Here is a 22,358-nt window from a genome sequence, read left to right on the forward strand (position 1 = left end):
CTGGCTGTGCCTGAATCAATACTGAGTTTTCCCCTACCAGTGAGAGCATATTTAAAGAACTCACATATGCAAAGAAATCCATCCCCATGACCAAGAGTAGAAGGAGGAAAGACTTATAAGAGGTTCAAATTCAAACAATGACCTCTTTTTCTTTCTCTGGACCAAAAATTTTGATATTACACAAACTGATGATCTCCTCTGTCTAATGCCATTTAAGATGACCTTTCCATTTTATGCCAATAGTTTTCAATTAAAAAACCAATCACAGTATATTTCACTAAAAGGAGCACTGTGATTAGTTAAATCTAATTTTATCAACAGCCAGAATGTGAAAAGCATATTAAAGTAAGGTGAACAGCTTTGATTGATACACTGAGTTTTAATTTCTAATTTCTCCTCTCCCACTCTTTTGGTAGGAAATGAAGGTTACACATCATTGAGCAGGGTAAGCTACTGCAACTCAAATGCATCTTCAAAGATTTGACCTTCAACTTTTCTCCCCCCTGTACTGTATTGTACTGTACCTAAATGATTGGTCTGGAGCTATGAGCAAAGTTCTTAAACATAAAATTCTTTAAAAAAAAAACCCCACAACAACCAATGAAGATGAGCATTAAATTTCATTATCATAGTTCTTTTGGAAGAAGAATCTATATACACCTTTGCTATGGACTATTTTATAGATTTTGAAAAAGTCTTCCTTAAACTACAAAATCATTCTTTTCCAATGTGAGTTCACTTCCTGAGTTAATTAAGATGTCCAGTTTCTCAAGAACTAGGACCTATCCCATTTCCAAAGCTAGGTATTTAAATTTGTGTTTACATAAATTAATATAGTCATCCTAATTTTCATCGGTATGCACAACTCCTACAGATGTTACCTTTTAAGAATGCTCATGTTTATTACTATATTAAGCATCTTGTACTTCAGACCATCCTAGGGCACTGCACCTAAAAATTCATGTGGAGTCTGTGCCCAAGAGCCATTAAATGCTGCAAAAAACGTGGCAGCCAGAGAGATGTTACTACACTCTCCCCCTTGAGAACAGGGGCAGCAGGGTGTGACAGACCCTTTTGGTGACCCCCTGTCTGAGGGCCAGCTTCCAGCAAACTCCAGGCAGCAGATCCTCCTGCAGCCTCCTGCCGGGTCACAGCTGCAGCACCAGTTAACCCCAGCCCCATGGAAGCTTTCATGCCAGCAGGCTCTCATCCGCCCGCAGGCTGGCTTTCACCAGGCCTGGCTGGGAGCTTAGGAGAGTCTCCTTTCTGTCTTTGCAAAGTCTCGATGCAGAAACATAAAACACTTTTATTCCCTTCACACTACCTTAGCTGAACTCGGTGTCCTTATGTTCCCCAGCAGAGCTAATACCCAGCTATGCTTCTGTAGCTCTAAGGCAAACTCCAGGGCTCCCTAAAAGACCAGTTCTCTCTACAAGCAGGGCCATTATTACCATGTACACACAGAGGAAAAATTATATTATGACACCTACCACCATGAAGTAGATGTTCTTTAAAAACTGACTTTTTACTGATGACTGTTACAATTACAGGGATTAATATTATTAGTCCCCCTTTTCTCTTAGCTTGATATTTCAATACTGAAAAAAATCTGAACTTTAAAATTTCTCAGATCTGGGGAAGAGTCTAAAAGGAAACACATTAAATTTTCAGTTTAATATATATTAGAATCCATAGAGACATTAAATTTCACTTTTCATCTATGAATATTAAACATTAATGAGTTTTCAGGTACAGAGATATTAAAGTAAAACTTTAGAGAGCGATGACTTAGCTCGGATACAGAGAAAGAAAGTTCACAAGGGAAGCTAATAAAGGTCAAAACCACAGAATTACCATAATCCAGAACATAAAATAGAAGAAAAAGTGTAATTCAAACAAACCTGATTTTAAAGGGGCTATTAAGAACTGCACACACATTTTCACAAGCAGAATTTTCATGTAAAACACAAAGAAATGGGAAGTAATTAAACATATAGTTCTATTCATGTATAATATTCAAGTGGAGAGATGACAAATATTTCTTGAGTAACTTTAGAACAACTTGTGGGAGGAAGATGACTAACCTTAAACCGAAGAATTCATAAGCACAAACAAAATCATAATAATAGCTGTATCTAGATCTTTCTTGTTCCTCTCATGACTCCTGTTCTGGAGGCATCAATGTCTATAGATATAAATATAATAATGCAAAAACCCAGACACACAGGGATTACACAGAAAGGTTAAGTAATATGCCCTGATTGCGTGACAGTACACACAAAACACAAGGAAAGAAGCATCTAAGAATAAACAGGAAAGCAAAAGATCATAGGTCAACCAAGTGACTGCTTATTTTTTGTATATTTATAATTTATCTATCTTTCTCTATCATTTATTCATACACACAACCCCTCCTTACAGGAATAAAAGCAGATATTTCTTTCCTCCACCCTGAATATTAAAATTTCTAGCTAAAACAGAAAAAACAACCTGGGCAATATTTAGAGACATTTGGCAGAAATATAGTGAGGCAAAATTCAACACTAGATGTTCCATAGAACAAAAAAAAAAAAAAAAAAAAAAAAAAAACCTGAAAGTCACAGATATCCTTAACTTTAAACAGCAACTAAAACTGTTTCAGAGCTGTATTCACAGATGTAATTCTGAGAAATCAGTTACAAGCATATGATGCCTAGCACAGCACATTGTGAAGACTATTAATAGTATCAATTTAACTAAAAATTTTCACTTCTAAATATTCTATTTTCAGTCTGATAGATATCTTTTAGATATATTTTCTATTATCACTCTGATAAACCATTCATTGTATGGTATGTGTCTTGGCACACATACCATACAATAAAATATGAACAGCTCAATAGTAATTTGTAAAATATCTCAGAATTAAATTCAGAGATAGATATATAACAAGGTATTTTTATTATGCTACAGCATCTACCACTGTATTTACAGTATCCAATATATGTACCTTCAAAGACAAGTATCAGTATCCGTACAGTTAGATCTTAGATAAAGCCATTTGAAGAAGCCCATCACTTACGTAAACTTGATCGGGTCATCATGAACCCTAGATGAAACAAAGCTCTGACAGAATTTTCCTCCAAGTAATTTTCTGAGCAGCAAAAACTGAGCTCCCAGGAACACCTGTGCACAGTCATGTGCCTCCCTGAGTTTAGACTGGTGAAGCCTGTTAAACCTCTTATTGCAGGTGAATTAGCAAACCCAGTCAGGGTGAAGGAAAAGGAATAAACTGAAATTGTGCTCTTAACTGTGCTCAGCATGAACCATGTTAACAGAAGGAAAACAAAAGGATTTAGTTCTGTTACTAAATTAAACACCACCACCCCTGCATTCATACTAACTGCAAATCTACTGAACAGAAGATTTCTTTTCAAACAGAATTTCACAGTGCAAGCAAATCTTATTAAGCTTTTACCACGATCAAACTGTCAGAAGTATTATGAACAACAGTTGCAATTAAAGTTTTATTGTAGATACTTCACTAGGATGGTGTCTAACATCCCTGGTTAAGAATCATAAGCATATAGTGCTAAGCAGCAAAACCTAATTTTTTGCCCAGATGTGTTTACAATTAAAGAAAATGAGGAGAAAAATATAAGCATGAGACAATATTATTCAGCATGGAAAACTATGTTTTCAATGCACTATGAACCTAACATGCTAAATTCAAGAATTCATCATCACAACAAAGGATTTCCTTTTTAATTTAGGAGTAGTTATATTATTTCATAGAACTGTGCTTTCTGCTCCTCTGAGGCAACACAGAAGGAAGACCAGGGTTTAGACTGAGATCCATGGACTAATGAGAATTGGTATTTGAAGATCTAATAAAAGAGCTGGGGTCATCTCCAAACCACTTGGGGATTAAAATTAAGAAGAGAATGTTTAATGCTTTATATTAGGGACAACAATGAGACATAGTCAAGACAGTAGACTTTTCCTTGTTCTTTGTCAGTTCTAAGGAGAAAGAGACAACAGGAATTGGGATGCTAATGCTTGAACAAATACTCAGCTCTATGGATCAATAGAAGAGGTTCCATGTCCCTGAAAATTCCAGTTCAACACACCATTCTCACTAAGAGTGAGAATGATTCTCCTTAAGCTGACCTGAAGAGAAATTTAGAGCTTTAGGGAAGTTATAACCTTGTCCTTCTCATACTACAGGGGGCAAAATGCCCTGCAGTTCTTGCTAACAGTTTCTTCTGAGATGAAAAATAATCTCTGTCTAGTATCAGCCTCTGCAGCAAGTGCAGCTTAAGGAATTCCTTCAATAAGAAATTCAAATAAAGCAATTCATTCAACTCAAGACTCAGTCAATTTCTGCAGCAACTGGCTGTAACTTGTTTTTCATCCAATTATGTTTTCTACATCTCTTAAAAGGATGGAATCATCCTTTGATTGATCACCAGGTTCCCATAGCTAATGCGCATGTAGAAAGGGAAAACTCACTGCAGAAAAATATTTTGGAAGATTTTAATCTGAATTTTTATTTACATATAGCTTTTATCTTTTTCCATTAATTTATATTATCTTAAAAACTGGTTCTCAAAACAGAAATCAAATAACCGTAATGTGATTGTTATGAATGCTATATCGTAATATTTTTCACTAACATTTTATCTTACTATGGGGGCAAATAATCACACTACAGTCATCTTTAAATGCTTCACAGTTCTTAGAATGAATTGCTATATCAGGAAACTGCAGAATGTAAGGTACTTTTAATAGTGAATAATTTTGCCAGACTACCACATCTTCCCCTGAAAGGTCTTCTTAGGGAGACCCAGACCTTACCCAAGTGACCACAGAAGCCAAACCAGGCACATCCATGGGCCTGGGGCCAGTCCCCAACCCACAGACAGCCTGCTCTTCCCTGTGATCCTGCCTGGCCATCCAGGCTGCATCTCACCCTGGCTCTCTTCTGATCCTGACCCTCACACCTGTGTGCTGGTGGCCTGTACCACCAGGACCCCAAAGCTGGGCACTTGCTACTCTTGACCATTTCTACATCAACAATATCACTAGCTTTCCCAAGTCCAAAAGGCCTGAGAGTACCTTTAGAAATACATAACTCACAGAATGCTGGAGGTACATTATCTACAGAAATATAAATCACGAAGTGGGTTGTTATGTAACAGAAATTAATACGTAGCACAATAATGACTGAATTAATGAATTGTTACATAATGTGAAGTAAAGTCAGCCAGAAACTTAACAGCTGCGGCCACCCAACCACCACCAGAGGATCACCCAGGTGACTGGGAACTAAGGAAGGTCACAAGTTCTCTCCAGAAAGCTGTTCTTGAGGCCGGGGAGCCATCCATCCACATGGGTCTCTGTGGGATAAACCCAGCACCCAGCAGGGCCCAGAGCAGACCATGTGCTCAAGTGGCTTGTTCAACACTACCTCAGGAATGCGCTAAGCCTGGCCTGAGCTAAAGCAGGGGAACAGCAGATGGAGCTCAGTTTTCTGTGGCTTGAGTTTATGATGACCCAGAGGCTTCCTCAAAGCACCTCTGGTGAAACCACACAGGCAGCTGACTTCTGGACCCAGAATGAGTCATTGACAAGAGAAACACCACACTGCTCAGGCCAAAATGCACTCAGTTAAATTAACGTACCTGAAAATAAATGCCATAAACAGCAGTCTTACTTTGATGAAAATACAAGGCTACACTCAAGCAGTACTACATACTAAAAAGGAAAAGAAAGACCAGATACCACAGAATGAGCTTGCCATAACACATCCCAGTTATAAAAAGGGGGGAAAAGGTAAAAAAAAAAATAAATAAGGGAAGAGAAAATCATGAAGAAAAATCATTTGTACCACATATAAGTCTGAAAATCAGGACTGAAAACAACCCCGTCATCTATCTAGTAAGGTCCAGATAACAGAGATATTAATAAATGAGGCACTACATGAAAGCACTGATAAATGATGTAATTTGTTGCTTTTAAAAGGGTAATGGTCTGACAGAGTGGATTGCAGATAATGAAAGGTGACAGCCATACACTGCAGTATACATGCAGTGCAGAAACACTTTTAAAAGTGCTTGGGAGTACTTTTGGGCAAAGGAACATGGCCTTTTATAACAAAGAACCATTAGAACAATCCCTGTCATGCTTTTGTCCCTTACCAGCTAGCCCACATACATTTCTGCAGCAATTATATCTTAATTATCAATTCACATCCAATATTTTCCATCCAGATGTCTTGTTTTGGAAACCAGGAGCTGCACAGTTGGGACGCTGGCCACTCTGTAACAGTTGGTCACGATTCATGGAAGTGTCAATAATTTGAGGTATTACCTGCTATAAAAGCAGTGCTTGGACAAAGTATTAATGCAAATCAGTCAAATATCAGCTGTCAAATTGCATCATCCAAATTCTCTGTTCCAAAATCTACATGTTAGAAACAACCTAAAAAAATAGAAAAAGATAAACTCTTTCATATCTACAAAATGTAGTGGACTGACTTAATAAAAATAATTATAAATACATTACCTGTAACTCTCCTAAATTTCATTTTGAGTCTCAAAATCAAACCCTCAAAATGTCTGCTGAAGAGACTAGAGCTATTATTGTAGCATATAGTAGAGCACTGAGCAGCACAGGAACAAATTTCCATTCCTGCAGTTAGTTCACAAGGTTTGACTCATCAGTGGGTATATGTCAATTCTGGTACAGTAAATACACATAAGAGACATTTAGACATTTTATCTAAAATGGTAAAAAGAATTAAATCTATAAAACAGTCCTTGCAGACATCAGAATAAAGCCCACATTGTCTATCACTCACACATAACTGCACAGCTTGGTTTCTTATTTACTGAAAGTAGAGAGAATTTAATTAAAGTGCCAAAGTGTTTCCTACACCTTCCTCTTACTTGCCATACCCAATACTAGCATTACAAATATGAGAACAATTCAATCACAAATACAGAAGTACTACAGCTACTATACAGTCAAAAATGTATGCAGACAGCATAAAATCTTCAAGGTGTCTACCAGATTCTAAATACCATCTTATTGTTTCCTGCAATGTGATTGTTTTTCACAGTTTAGTGTAATAAACACATCAGTACACATCTGTATCAAAGTTATGACCTTAATTTGACGTTACAGCTGCCTTTGGAAAAACGTGACCTATGTTTCAAGAACATATAGCCCATGAGTAGCTGCCACAGGTAAGGTGTTGACAGGTTATTGGAATGCCTGTGACCTTCTTGGATGGCTTACACAAGTGTCAACAGTGGCAAATGTCATCTGAACATAAGGACTTGACCCTTAAAAGAAGGTTTTGCTAATGAGCATTTCTGAAGTGACACTGAGTAGTGCGTGACATAGGAATCCAGAAAATTTGATTAAAGTATTTTTTCTTGCTTAACCAACCATTATCAAAGAGTATCTGGTACGTGCAAGAAAAGACGTGCCTTTGGGGTCATTTGGTCTAAGGAAGTGAGGACAGAGGACAGACAGAAAACCTTGCTATCTGTTCTCACTTCTCATGATGACCTGAAACTTTCATATGCCCTGAGCCCTTGATCTTTTTTTGCCAAGTCGATATTCCTTATTTTATTTTACAGAAAAATAAAGTCATCTGCTCTAAAAAAAAATGTGCAAGCTTATTCCACTGAAAAAGTAAATGCATTTTTTTTTACAAAAGAAAAAATATTTTTGTTAATGTTTTAAATTTAATATCATACTTCAGCCAAACTCAGAAGATGTAGAAATTTATCTTAAAACAACTTCATAGTTGCAATAAGAAAGCTTAAGTCTTCTCTTGACAATAGTAGTACTGGAACACAGTGACTCACATACTCTTTAAAGTTTTTTTCATGTTTCCTTTGTGGGTCCTCTAAATAGCAAATTTCAATCAAATTTCATAGCAAAACTCTCACGAAAATCTCAACTGCACCCAAGGGACGAATGTTACATCTGTGATGCCATCCACATGCTTTCCTTATGCATTTGTTCCTATGACTTTTGACTCTATCCTCGTTCAACAAGCTGGAAAGGACTCTTTTGATCACAAATCTCTCTTGAAACTAATAACTGCTTGGTGAATACTGCACTTTTTGAGACTGCAAATATTTTTAAAGTCAAATTGCAAGGGATGGATTTTTTATTTTTAGAACAGTGTCGACTTTGTTTTTCCAGAGCAGATATATAATTAAAAAGCAAAAATTAAGGAAAATTATGACCACAAACATAGGTATAGTATTTAGGCAGATATTATGAAATTTCCAATGTATCCAGAAAGAGAAATTCTCATAAGCCAGAATGAAGCCTGATTAATAGCACTCAGAACTCAATTTTTTTCTTATATGCTGAGTATCTAATAAACTCACATAACAGTGCTTGCTGTCTTACACTGCAGAAAAGTACCCTACTCAAGGAACGTGACTAATCCAGAATGTGGAGCCCACAGCACAACAAAGTAGAGCCACTGACTCCATCTGTTCCCTAGAGCAGTACACTTTCTTTGCACAGATGGGATGAGTGGGATTAAGGAAAGAGTTGAATTTCCAGCTGAACTCATGGAAACAGATTCCTTTTAAAATAAGAGGATGTTTTCTACTGACACCATATGTCATATATTGAAAAATAATGGGCAAAGAGCTCTCTCTGCCCAATCCAAATATGCAGCTTGAACTGTAAGGGTATTTTTTTAATTATCTTTCTCCAAGTGCTTTTGAAATTGTCTCTTGGTATAAGGTTTCTCTGCTGTGTTGACATTGTTTGCTATCTGTTGTATCCACAAATGGGTTAAGCTTGATGCCTGAGTGCTATCAAATGCTGAGGGAATGTGTGGATGAGTGGCAATGGGGCAGAGGTACTGGGACACTGAAGCCATCTATTTCAGGGTTTAAACATGCCTAACAAGATTAAAAAGTCTTATACATTTTGACAAGTACATGACCTTTCAAAGATCATAGGATGTTTTGGGTTGGAAAGGATTTAAACACCATCTCATTCCAACTCCCCTGCCATAGGCAGGGACACCTTCCACTAGACTGGTTGTTCTAAGTCCCATCCAGGCTGGCCTCCAACACTTCCAGGGATGAGGCAACTACAGCTTCTCTGGACGATCTGTTCCAGTGCCTCACCACCCTCACAAGAAGGAATTTCTTCCTAAAACCTTATCCAAACCCACCTTCTGTCACTGTAAAGTCATTACACCTTCCTGTCATTACAAGCCCTTGCAAAAAGTCTTGGAGTGGAAAGATAATAAAGTGTGAATATTGCTGATGCAAAGAGTGTGTATTTCTAGAATAGCAAGCAATCATAAATCTACTTTTCAGGTATAATATATATTAATTGCACTACTAGCTTCCATACACATCCATATTGCAGTTCTGTGTATGTGCTTTTGTCTAAACAGACGGGCTAAGGAACATATTCCTTCACTGTGTCAGATTTTTAATTTTCATTTGATATAGTGTCAACAGGACACAGAGAACTATTATTGCCAGCATGGTAAAATCATGCAGCAGAATGCAGTCCATTGAACATGCTCAGGTCTCGGGACTGACATCTGTCAGGTTCTGAGCCACACCAGGACCTAGCAGCTAAGTGTGTGACAGAAACTGAAGGGACATCTTCAGCAATATCCCACCAGCTCACGAGCATTATTAACTCCTCAATGCATTGGTAGGAGTAGCGAGCAGATCAGGCTCCAGAGTGGAGTCCAAATGTAGTGGATGCTCCAGAAATCAAAGCGGAAATAAAAGGGAGTTGAAAAAAAGGATATGCCCTATACATGTTGACAGTACAGAAGAGAGAACATATGGAAATGTTATTTCCATTTGAAATTTATCTGTCATTGACCTAGAAACTGTTATTCCTACTCCTGCCATCATCCTTAGGAATATTCCAACTAATGTGTGAAAACACATGACTATGCATGCAGACATGGTGATCATTTTTTCCTCCGTTCAGTGCTCAAAATAACACAAAAGAAATTGCAGATTGCTTGAAATGGAAAAAAAAAGAAAAACTATAACACAAACAACTTTGAGGTCAGGAGTCTCAAAATGAACCATTTTAACCTTTCAAAACCAATTTTGTTCAGCTCTGTTCTGATGATGTACATCACATTGCTTACATTACAATCTGAAACAAAAAATTGAAATATATTTAATCAAGGGGATTTTAGACTTTAAATAGTAATTCAAAAGGTCTTAATTTAATTCATATGGTCCCTAGATAAGACGTGGATGTCACAATCCTATCTGTGGTTGACTACATTCCCCCAGGCCCACACCTAAGAAGATAAATAACAAGAGAAATACATGATGTCTGGCTGATAGAATTTGACCCGTCTGAAACAACCTCTAGTATATTTTAAACTGAAAACTTCCCAGCTTCATATATCATAATACTGATATTATTATTTGCATGTCCATTAATGTAAATATTATGCATTAGCAGTTGTAACAAGAACTGTAGATGGAGCAAATACAAATGGTGAGTGAGTCATTAATGTCAGGGCAGTACATATATATTTTTTTAATAGTATCTGAAGAATTATAGGAGGAGATAAACTGCACTTGAGTTTTATTGGTTTAGGTCTTTTGGTCATAATCGCTGTACCAAAAATTCAGCGATGCTGAGACTGAAGCATGTGATATAGAGTACATCCATAATCCTTTAAAAAAATTCCCTTTAAAAAGAAAGATAGAGAACTGAATAGGCTGTACAGCACATAGGTCAACCTTTCAATAATGAGTTCAGCTGCTTTAGTGGCTGTTGAGATAGATTAGACAAGGTTTTTCCTCAGACTCGAAGTCACTAATATATATACCACTTTCTTTATCAGAATTCTGCAGATGCATTATTTCCTTCTCTGATAGCATTCCTATACTCTCGCAAGAAAATACTTCTAGTCTTAGCTGTCAAATTTCTGAATGATCCACAACATTCGACTGAATGCAGATTTTATGTAATGAAAATAGATAATTATTGTGGAAGCTCTACATTTAGCACTTTGGAGTCTTCTAATTTAAAAAATTTCATTTGTTTATGTCAAAGTGATTTTATGATCATCAAGACGTTTTTTGATATTTCTATCTAAAAACTTTTTATTAAAATTCAGCCTAGTCTGAAAAGTTACATTTGTTAGAACTAAAACAATGAGAACTGCCAAATGCATCAAGGCTTCTATATTGAGAAAGAATTCCTTATATTAATATTAGAAGTTAATTATAGATGCTTTCACTAGGTATCTTCCCTGATCTTTTAAGCAGTGTCCAAGATAGTGGATAAAACACTTTAAGAGTTTAAACTCTAATACTTAATTCCATCTAACATTAGCAGAAAGAAAAATCAGTCTACTAAACTGAGAAATAAAGGACAATAATTTTTTAGGGATTATATGCAAAATAAAACTTAAGACGGTGATACCATAAAGCTACTGAAAATGGATATTGCACTAGCTTTTCTGTGAGGCACAGGTTTCAAATATCTCCTTAATTTGTAGACCTTGTTGTTTACAGGGACTACTAGTCCTGTAATTTACTGGTGCAATTCTTTAAACCTTTCAAAGTAAGGCTCAACTCTAAAAATTTCTCATACTACAACATCAGCTTCTTACAAGAAAATATACCTTTTGGATTATAATTAGAACTGTAATTACTTACTGCAATAGTGATAATTATAACTTCCAAGAACACTACTTGCAAGGTCTTATGAACAATAAAGTATTTATATTATTTTTTCTGCAGAAATAACAAAATTACTTAAAATCAGTTATTAATGCCTTGATGAACAACTGAGAATTGATATAAACAGTTTATCATGATAGAAAACAAGATGAAAACAGAACAATATCAGTATTACAAATGCTTTAGCATTTGTAGTGAAGGTGCTCCAACAGAATGAAAGAGCTGCCCTTGAAGCCTTCATTATTCTACCTACAATAGAAAGATATGCTTCAAGAAGGAGACTTCCGGGCACTATGGCAAGCCTAAAATTAAAAAAAAAAAAATCAAACCCACAAAAACATGACAGAAATTACTTTGCCAAAGGCAACAATTTAACTGAGTTCTAAAAACTTCATTTCCTATAGCCAAAAAAGCAAAATCTTCATGTGAGTTTTCAAGATACCCTGTCTCAAGCTATAAATTTGATTTTAATACATGAGAGCTATTTATGCTCAAAATCCTCTCTGCAAATTATAGTACCCATCTTCTATGGGTACTGCCAGTAGCCATTCTCTGTCTGGGAATCTGTGACAGAGGAATCAAGAGCTTTCTACACTTAACAGTTTCACTGTACAGGGGTAATATGTTTCCTACCAGCATGGCCATTAGCTCTGAACATCCATTTACTCAGGAGCTGATGACAGGGAACTGGGTAAATGTCAGCAGCAGAGCAGCAACAGGGACATATCACATTTGCCTTTTTAAATAGTGTGTTTCTTTGCAGAATGGAGTCAAAATGGATCACCAGGAGCAATACAAGACCAATGAGGCCAGAAGACACCATGAAAAGTGACCAAATGCAAAGACTGAGGTGTAGAGAGATAAACTTGCTGTTATGGTGAAGTCTGACATTCAAAATCTGGATTTCAAGGTTCTTGAAAGCCAACATCTGTAGATGGCAGTCCAAAGCACCTCTAAAAAACAGAGCTTCAGCTTCTATTCATCATTCATACTTCAACTTAAAAAAAGTAAAATTCACAACAGCATCAAGTGCTTCTCAGTAGAACACTCAATTCCTAAGTCTGTGCTCTGCTTCTCTTTATTAACATAGAGACTCTAAAGAATGCAAGCAGCTCACAGCTGTGGACACAGATAAGAATACAAGTATTGGACAAATAGTAGCACAGACTCCAGTGACAAAGTAATTTACTTGTGAAATGTGCATAATGTCTATTACACATGTGACTCCACCAAAAGGCTATCTTGAAAGGCAGATCAGAAGTACTTGTGATGAAAGCACAAAAAAGACGTGAGGCACTTGGTAGGTGAACTGTGTGCAACTATGCTCTGGTAAATTTTAACAGCAGAAGTAGTCCTCATAATTTTGATACCCATTATATTTTTTTTTCTAGTGTTCATTTTAAGTTAATGAATTACACTATCTTATCAAAGAAAAGGTATATACTGCTGGATGAATACTTCTTTATAGGTGATTTTATCCATCAGACTTACTTTTTATTTTACACTATTTTCATATTTACAGCTTGGAGGCTATACATAAAAAATCTGTGACACAGCTGCACTGTGATTGTGTATACATAAAAGTAATATAAAAAGGAGTTTTATCTCAGAGCTGCTTCTCTGTCTGCCATAGCCTGATTCCCCATAGCACAATCAGCATCTCTCAATAGTAATCTTGCTATTACTCATCTTGTTTCCACTACCATAAAAACCTGTCTTTTCATCCTCCCTGCTTCTGACATTGATTAGGAGAGGACTGTCTGTATGTGTGGGCCTACGTAAGTGCGGGGTTTATGTCTAAAAGTATAGTAACTGCTTCATCTTAATTATGTACTCTTAGTGATCACTGATACAGAGATTTTAAATTATATAGCAAAGAAATACCACCAAAATTACTTTCACACTTTTTTTGCTTTTTTACTTAATAGAAAACTGTGAGCAGACAGATACCCAAAATCACCTGAAGGCAGATGAAGTATTACTGCCACTTTTCAGTTAGTATTTTCTTCGAACCCAGTAGTAGATTAATAATAAAATAATTAAAGCCACCTGGAATTGATTTCATTTCAATGACCCTTTTATTGGCATTATTTTGCTGCATACTGCAACATAAATTAAGCTTATCTGGGGAAGATATATCCAACTAGCAATTCCCAGAGATTTCTGTAGCCTAGTTAGGCAAAGAAGACACTGAACAAGTTTTTTTCAGGGACCTTTTAGGTCTCCATTCTGTATGGCATTGACTTCCTCTTTTCAAAGCTCAACAATTGCAACATTGTCACACATTAAGAACTTAAAAAAAGCCTTTTCTTTCCAAAGAAATTAACAAACTCTTGATGAAAATAAAGAGCAACTTTTTTTTTTCAGATTTACAATGATTGAATCACAAATATCATACAATATGAGCAGAAACCCAACTCACAATAAAAATAATTTCAGAGTAGTTTGCTTAAATAATCCTTATTTCACTCCTACACACTATATTCAAAATCTGGATAATCATATAGCTGGATAACAGCAGTCAGGAGACAGACTACTAGAGGGAGAAGTGGATTAATGTTTCTTGCTATGTTGATATAGACTCAAACTGTTGTAATTCACTTGAGCTCTTTGTATAAATGACTTACATGCATTGGAAGTTATGTGTAATTCCTTCCTTCTATCCCCAAAACATTGAACATATCGTGGTTGCTGTATTTATTACATAAATCGTCTTCAATGAAGATTCTGAGGCAACCTGCACAGACAAAAGTATTCTGGAGCTGAGGGTCCCACCAGAGGAGGGAGGAAAGCTTTCCTAGCCAGCAACACCTTGACAGTAGAACAGAGAGATTGGTCCAACACCCTATTCTTTAGCTGGCAGTGGGAAAGCTGTGATTCAGAGGTAGCTCTGACCCAGCAGCATGGGTGCTGCCAGCAGGGACAGTGCATGGGCTCACCTGGAGATAAGTCACGCCCATGGAGTGCAAGTGACCAGGAGCAGGCAATTGGCACATGCAGAATATGGATAACCTATCCACTCCAGAGCTCAACTGGTGTCATCACCCTCTGGGGAGCAGCTCTGGTATGGTATCCACTCAGTGGGAAGTCATCTCTGCTCACCAAAAAGGATGTACTGCCCCCGCCAGAGCTCCCAAAACACATGTGGCCATCCTAGAATCAGGCTGCAAGGAGTGCCGATTTCTTTCACTGGATCACAGCAGAGACAGCAGTGTCAGCAACCAAGTGGATGACCTGCTTAACTTGGTAGCAGAGTTACAGGATGAGTTAGAAAGGTTAAAGAGCACTAGAGAATAAGAAGGGGAGATAGACTACTGGAACCAAGCTCTAACCTACCTGAGACAGGAGCAGCCACTAGAAATAATTCAAGATAAGGGGATCCTCTATCCATCCCTCAGCAAGGAAAAGGCAGCAGTTGTAAAGAAAGCAGCAAATGGAGGGTAGGTAGTCCATGCACTCACTAGCTCTGAGTGGCAAATGGAATGCTTCACCCACCTCACTTTCCACAGATGCCTATGCACAATAATTATGAGGCTTTGTATGTTATGGCTGAGTAGGGAACTGCTGGTCAAACTGAAGGGAAAGAAATAAACAGGCAGAGCTCACGTGCATAGGTGACCTGGAAATAGGATAGGGATTAAATGTGGTTGTTTAGGCGAGAGGAAAACCAAGGAGAAGCTGGAAAGGCACCTGGCAAGAGATGCAAAGAATAACAAGAAGGCCTCCTACAGGTTTGTTAGCCAGAAAAGGAAGGTCAAAGAAGGCTTAACTCCTCAATAAACAAGGATGGTAAACTGGTAACAGTGGATGATGAGAAGACTGAGGTAATCAACAACTTTTTTGCCTCAGTCTACAATGATAACCTCTCTTCTCAAACCTCTTAAGAGGATGAACAGCAGGAAGGAGTCCAGGGGAGCAAAGTGCTTCCCACTGTAAGTAAAGATCAGTTACACAACCAGGAATGTACGTAAATCTGAGGAACCGGAATGTAAGAAAGTCTGTAAGGGACCTGATGATATTCATCCCAGAGTCCTGAGGGAGCTGGCTGACATTGCTGCCAATCCACAGTCCATGATGTAGGCATAAATGTTAACATTGAGGGTGAGGGAAAACATTTAATGGAGGGGCTTCCACAAACCCTTGAAATTCTTTCTGCAAAGTCCAAAACAATGCAAACAGTTATCTTGTTTGGACACCATGTATTTGTGGAATCAGCAGCACAGAGTTTAAATATATTTCATACTTATACATAAGAGAAGAATTACCTTGCTTTTATTTTTTTTTTCTACTCAGCTATATTCTGAAAGGTCTCAAGTTGAAATTACCAATTAATTTGATGTATAATATATTGCAATAAAGTCCATTCTATTAAATCAAGTGTTTATTATGTCTGCATGGAAAAATGTTATGGCTCCTAAAGATGTCTATGTGTTTCTTAAGACACAAAGGTGAGCATTGAAATGAGCACAGCAGACTTGTCCAAACTAAGATGAAAGCATTAGCTGTAGAATGAATGGCTCTATCTCAAGTTAAAGAATGAAGTGTCAGGCAATAGTAAGTTTGGTTACAGGAGGAGAAAGTTATACTATCTGGAGAGGAGAACAAATTATTTAGGTTTTTTTATGAGCTTTTAAACACCAGTTTTCAAACTCAAAGACCCCTAGGTTTTTAATTTCCTACCCAAAATGAACAAACTAAATGCAAAATGAGTTTAATTTTTCATGAGCATTTAGTTCAACAACCATTCTACATATGCTTGTGTTCCAATCAAAAATAAAGACTTTCTATGCATAACTTGTAAATTATAGTCTTTCACTGCTATAAATGTTTAAAGAAGGTCACCATTTTATTTTCTAGAATGGTTGGCAGCAGAAAAGCAGTACAGGCTTGTACTTTAGATCCCGGCAAATAAAAATTAAATTTATACCTTCTCTGTTAATGAATTATTAGATGGTGTGGGAGGACTCGGAGATTTGATCCAGTAAGCTGCCGCAGTTATGCCTCACATCAGCCTTCATAGTATGTATTACTTAATCAGCCTCATAGTACATATGGAAGATTTTTTAAACAAATCTCAAGATTCTAAGGAAAATCATGCTCCTTCACACCCTGTATTTAAGAAATGTTTCCATTATTTTTTTGATTTCTACTAATTCAAGGGTTTACTAATTCAACATTTTTGACAGGATCTAATTATTAAAAATAACTGAAAACCTCCAAAACTCTTTGAAAGAGCAGAAGAAAAAGCAGAAAAGCTCAGAATATCAATCAGCTTTCTGTGTGCAATTAAACACTAACATAGCTACAACTGAATTGTTTCAAAGTGAATTGATTTGTTATAATAGAAAAAAAAAGAAGATAAGGCATTATTAAAATCTATGCCTATTTGCTTAAAATTAGTAACACACACATTTCTAAAAACAAACAAACCCCAGAAACATTTGGTGGCCCTGAACACCTTTATATATATACAGCATCAGGCAGCATCAAAACATACTTATGTTACACATGCTACTCTTCTCTCAAACAGACCAACTGCAGAAGTTCTTGATCTTTCTCTGGAAACTGTCAGCAAAAGCTGATGTTCTCTGAGGTGAAAACCCAAAATTGAAACTCTGTGAACTGGACTGAGACCAATCTCATTTCACAAAGCTACTCAGTGACCCAATGGAATGCCAAAACAGCTCTGATCACTAATCATGGTGACCTTATTTACACTGGTTACTTCATGGTGATAGATTATATACCCCATTACCGCTCTCTTGAGCTATACAATTTCCCAAAATAAATAAATCGTAAAGTAAACCAAATCTTTTTCTAAATAATGCCAAGGTCTGGCTATAGCTGTATTTGTTTCACTTGCAGAACACAGAGAAAATCAAGATTGAGCAGAGTAGAGAGATTAATTCCTGACATGGAATTAGATTCACCTGTGCTCTAAACGCTTGCAAAAGGAAATAAAAGCCACAAACATTGGTTAAGCAGGATCATTAAAATAAATAAAACAAAATGTGGTGGGTTTTTGCACCTGTTGTTTTCACTTCCAAGGACCTTATCCAGTTAAAAATGTAGGCTCTAAGCAATACAAGCTTACCACAGGGTTATCACAGATTCACAAAAGGGATAATGTTGGAAGGGACATCTGGAGGTCGTCTGGTCCAAACCCCTGCTCAAGAAGGGCCACCCAGAGCAGGGTGCCCAGGATGGTGTCCAAAGAGCTTTTCAGTATCACCAGAGGTGGGTATTTCACAGTGTCCCTGGGAAACCTGTAATCCATGCTGTTTTCTTTCAAAAACTAAATTTTTCTCATTCTTAATATAATTTTTCTGTAAATTGTCTTCCAGGACCTGAGTTAATGCCCACTGATATGCTGTCCCATCTTTATTGATTTGTGCTGTAAAAATCTCTTTAATTTTATCTCTTAAAAAAACTCTGTAACTTGTTAACAAATTAATTGTGTCAACTGCAAAATGCTTCCATCACATAAAAAAAAAATCTACCTCATTTTCAAAAGCTCATTTACAAAATGTTTCTAGTTTACAGGACACAGACATAATGCAAATATGGAGAATCCATCTAAACCTGTAAACTGCAAACCAAAGCATTATTACAATTCCTAATGATAAAATAATTGAAAATTAGCAGTCTAGCATAATTTATCTTTACAGTAGACCTTATGTTTGGTGCAAAAGGCACCAAATTTGGCCTAATTTTCTACACAAGCAAAATTATTATCTTCCAAAGACTTACAGGGAATTGACAGAAACAATGACAAGAAACCATTCTTCTCTCTTCCATGGAAAAGAAACTTCTGTGGAAAAAAACCCTTATCCCAAGCAAGAAACAAGACTATACACGAAACATTCAAAGGTGATTGTGATGTCTTAGCAAGAAACGTTATTTAGGGTATTGTAACGAGTCAATAATGCTAATTATCAATCATGGTTAAAGCCTCTTCATCAACAACAAGATTTTAATGAAAATATATTTACTATCTTTCTTTTTGTGTGGTATGTACCATTTGAAATGTACAAACCTCAATGAGAATGGCTTCAGACATGCAATAAATAAAAACAACTTCACCTCTTGAGCTTGGAGGAGGAGGTGACGAGAGGACAAATGGCCAATTCCCACAGACCTCTTCATAGCAAGGGAATGTGCAGTTTTGCTTCCAGGTGAGAGGAGTATGGGTTTATCAAGGTTATTGATAAAGGTTATTGCTTACCCTCTATCAGGTAAAAGTCATGGGAATGAGCATTCCCAAGTGAAGGAGAGATGAACTCACTCACCCCCGAATCATGTATTTCAAGGAAATCTTATGGAACTATAGTCGTAAGTTTGAAATATGTAGATTAGACGTGAAATTGGTTGTCAAAGCCTTCACTAAATTTAATCACAATGAATAATTATTATTGATGGACACATAATTTTGCTAGAACTTATCGCTGAAATTAGGCAAGGAAAAGAGATGGTTGCCTACTCTGGGAAATCATAGACAGTGACAGATGTTATTTCCAATTTTAAACTACTTTGAGATTCCCATAGCATTAACATTCCAAATAATCAATTTCAAGTGTGTATCTCTACTCCAAAGTCAAATAAGAAAATAGACATTTTATCTCTATGAAATTAAAGTTCATGATGAAAGAACTACACCTTGTAGCCATTATCACTGCCATGCAAACACATTTACAGCCTCATCTGCAATTAAATAAGCCATCAGTCAATAATGCATCATCCACACATTTGAATATATACCTAATATTAATGGTCCCTAACTGCTCCAGAGACAACAGCGAGTCTGATCATAAATTTCATCAAGGTAAAGTAATTTCCCTTCTATCTTCGCCATTCCATGTCTACTGCTGCCCTGCTTATGAGGAAACATTATTCTTGAGCTTAAAACATGTTTTTTCGTACTGTCTGGAATGCAAATGATCTTAAGTGCCAAATTACTGCTTTTTGGATCAGGCCTTGTAAGGGAGTAAAAGGAATTAACTCACAATACCTTCCAAACATAATCACCAGCAATGTAGGTGAAATCAAGACTCCATTAAGTAATTTGCCTCATTTCTATACTAAAGCCTGCTTCCACTGTCCTGTTTCCAAAATACCTTAGTGAGCCCAGTGACCGCCACCAGATCAAATGGTACAGATTGTCTTCCTACTCTTTCCTTCTTTGTCCTGTTGCCTTTCCTTCATAAACCTAGTCCTAGATTCTTTCCCCTATATTCATCTCCTAATCTTATAAGATTTTGTACCAAATTTTCTCCCTTCCTTTTCCCATGTCACTTATGACACAAACTTTTTGTGCCACATGCTCAATTTTAAGCTTGCCTCCACAGACGACATATGTTTCCAACCTACTACTCCACAGGATTCTGCTCTGATATTCCATAGAATGGCCAAGGTTAATAATGCAAAGTGTCAAGCAGATCTAGCTACCTAGAAAGAACCAAAACATTTTCATTGTGAATGCAAAAAAGTGGTATTACTGAAAGTTTTAAAACTTGTCCAACTTCGAGGCTATGAAGAAGACAATAAGGAAAGATTTGATAAAATCCCTTCTCTGAGTAATTTCACCTTCCTGCTTCAAAGTAGGATAGCAAGACTATTTAAATTAAAATAATATGTATAAATAAACAAAATATTGTTTTCTCTACTTGAGGTTTCTGAAATATGCATTTTGTCTGAAAAATCTCCAAATATTCTATGTGATGCAGGTACTTTACATAAGGAATTCCAACCATTATGCCTTATGCTCAATAGTGTCATAAGCCACCTAAAATCAAAAATTCTTTTGAGAAATACTGAACAAACCTAACATTTCATCAGTTCTACTTACAGTAATTGAGTGCAAAATTCTACAATGTATTAAAGTATAAACTGTTTGACTTAAGCCACGGAAGTCCTTAGATTGCTCTATTACAACATTAATTGCCGAAGCTGACAAAAGGAACCTTCTGTCAAAAACACTAAAAATCAAGTAGAGATTTAAAAGTATTTGCCACAAGAACTGCAGTTATTTTAACAAAGCAGCGCACACTCATGCCATACAAATCACTTTCAATTATCATTATTTCACCTAACTAATTTGTTGGTTTTAATGATAGCAAAAATTGCATAAAGGGGTTTGTTTTTGTTTTTTAATGTGGATTTCAAAACTTGAAATTTATACAGCAATAATGCATAATTTTTCTTACAAAAAAAACTATCACAGGATGCACTGTTACCTCTGTTTAGAGAAGGCTACAAATTTATGCATGTGTATATGTATGTGTGTGTATATATATATATCTAAAATGGGTGTCTAGGAAAGTAGTTTACTACAATCAGAAAACTCAGCATAGAGCTAGTCACTACAAAAGGCTGTCAAGAAAGCTGAGTTCTTTCCCTGCCACAGGCAGCTCACCTCTGACAGAAAGCAGCAGATATTCCCCTTATTTGTACTCTGAAATAGGGTCCTGAGCTTCCTTCTGAAAAATAAGCAGCATTGATTCTTTCAAAACACGTTTGACGGAGTTGCTGTTTTACCCGGTCACTCACTGGTTACAATGCACGATGAGATAACAGAAAGCACAGGTTCAAAACCCCTTCAAATAAAGGGGTGTCTTCTCTGATGCCCACTTGATCTCCACTTTCAGAAGACTCCTACAGCCAGCTTGTGATAACAGACTCTGCACTCATCCTTATGCTCCCATAGCACACCTCCCTTGCATCACAAGAAACCCCAAGATACCCCCTGGATCACAGTGAGCACGTAGGAATTCTCATAGCTCTGTGATTAGGTTATTCATTTGGGAGGACTGAGTTCAAGACTCTGCTATTATGAATGCTTAATTTAGAATACTGAAATGTTCATTGTTGTGGAATCTGAAAGGCTGCTTTCCCATCCCAAAGGGCTGCCTTAATCCATAGGTTACAGAGTTGTTCTCCCTGGCTTAAAAGACATTTATGTATTTAATTCCAAATAGAACAGCTCCATCATTAAAGTCTCTTAAAGGACTAGTCAATTGTTTAACATGAAAACCTGAACGTAAAACTCTTGGGAAAAGGGAAGAAGAGTGACTCCAGTCTCTTAAATATTTGCGTAAACTGTTCTAAGCAAAATCATTTTGCACCATCTTTTCTGGAAACTCATCAGCGCATTTTAGGACATCATCTGCATATCACCATGGAAAATGAGTCGTGAGCATCCATGCTGCATATCCACTGTTTTCACAAATAAAGCCACTGGTGCAAAGGTTCTTTGCAGTTCAAATCATTGGTCACATTTTGTAAACCATGAAAATGCAGAGGAGCAGCAAATTATCAGCTTATACAGATATGGAATTTGAAACTAAAAATCCAAAGGAGTTTTCTTCTCAGTACTTGACAGGTGAGGTATGAATACATTGACATTTAAATGCTTGATTTAGATGCCTGCAGGGACATTTAGGCACCAGCATCCCTCTTGCAAATTTGTCTCTTAAACACTTCAAGATTTGCAGACAAACAATACTTGTAATAATGAATTTGAAGAGTTTAATAATAAGGTCATCAACTAATCTGCTTAAATTATCTCAGTTCCTTCAGCTAAACTGAATAAAAATGTTGATTTTAATTCTCAAAGAATCACAGAATCATAGAATGTTAAGGGATTGGAATGTA

At 36.7% G+C, this 22,358-nt stretch overlaps 1 protein-coding gene across 4 annotated transcripts in view; it reads right to left on the reverse strand.

Annotated features, from left to right (window-relative positions):
* GALNTL6 (polypeptide N-acetylgalactosaminyltransferase like 6) overlaps window positions 1-22,358 on the reverse strand; it is a 909,332-nt gene that overhangs the window by 281,540 nt on the left and 605,434 nt on the right. The window contains exon 1 of one of the 4 annotated variants that reach the window (XM_068187108.1): window positions 21,121-21,180. The exons of the other annotated variants lie outside the window; for them this stretch is intronic. The gene's annotated coding sequence lies outside the window, so the exon portion shown is untranslated. Of the gene's footprint in view, window positions 1-21,120; window positions 21,181-22,358 lie in introns of those variants that run through there. 4 annotated transcript variants of the gene reach the window in all.

This window comes from Anomalospiza imberbis, chromosome 4, assembly GCF_031753505.1.
Source record: "Anomalospiza imberbis isolate Cuckoo-Finch-1a 21T00152 chromosome 4, ASM3175350v1, whole genome shotgun sequence".
NCBI lineage: Eukaryota > Metazoa > Chordata > Aves > Passeriformes > Viduidae > Anomalospiza > Anomalospiza imberbis.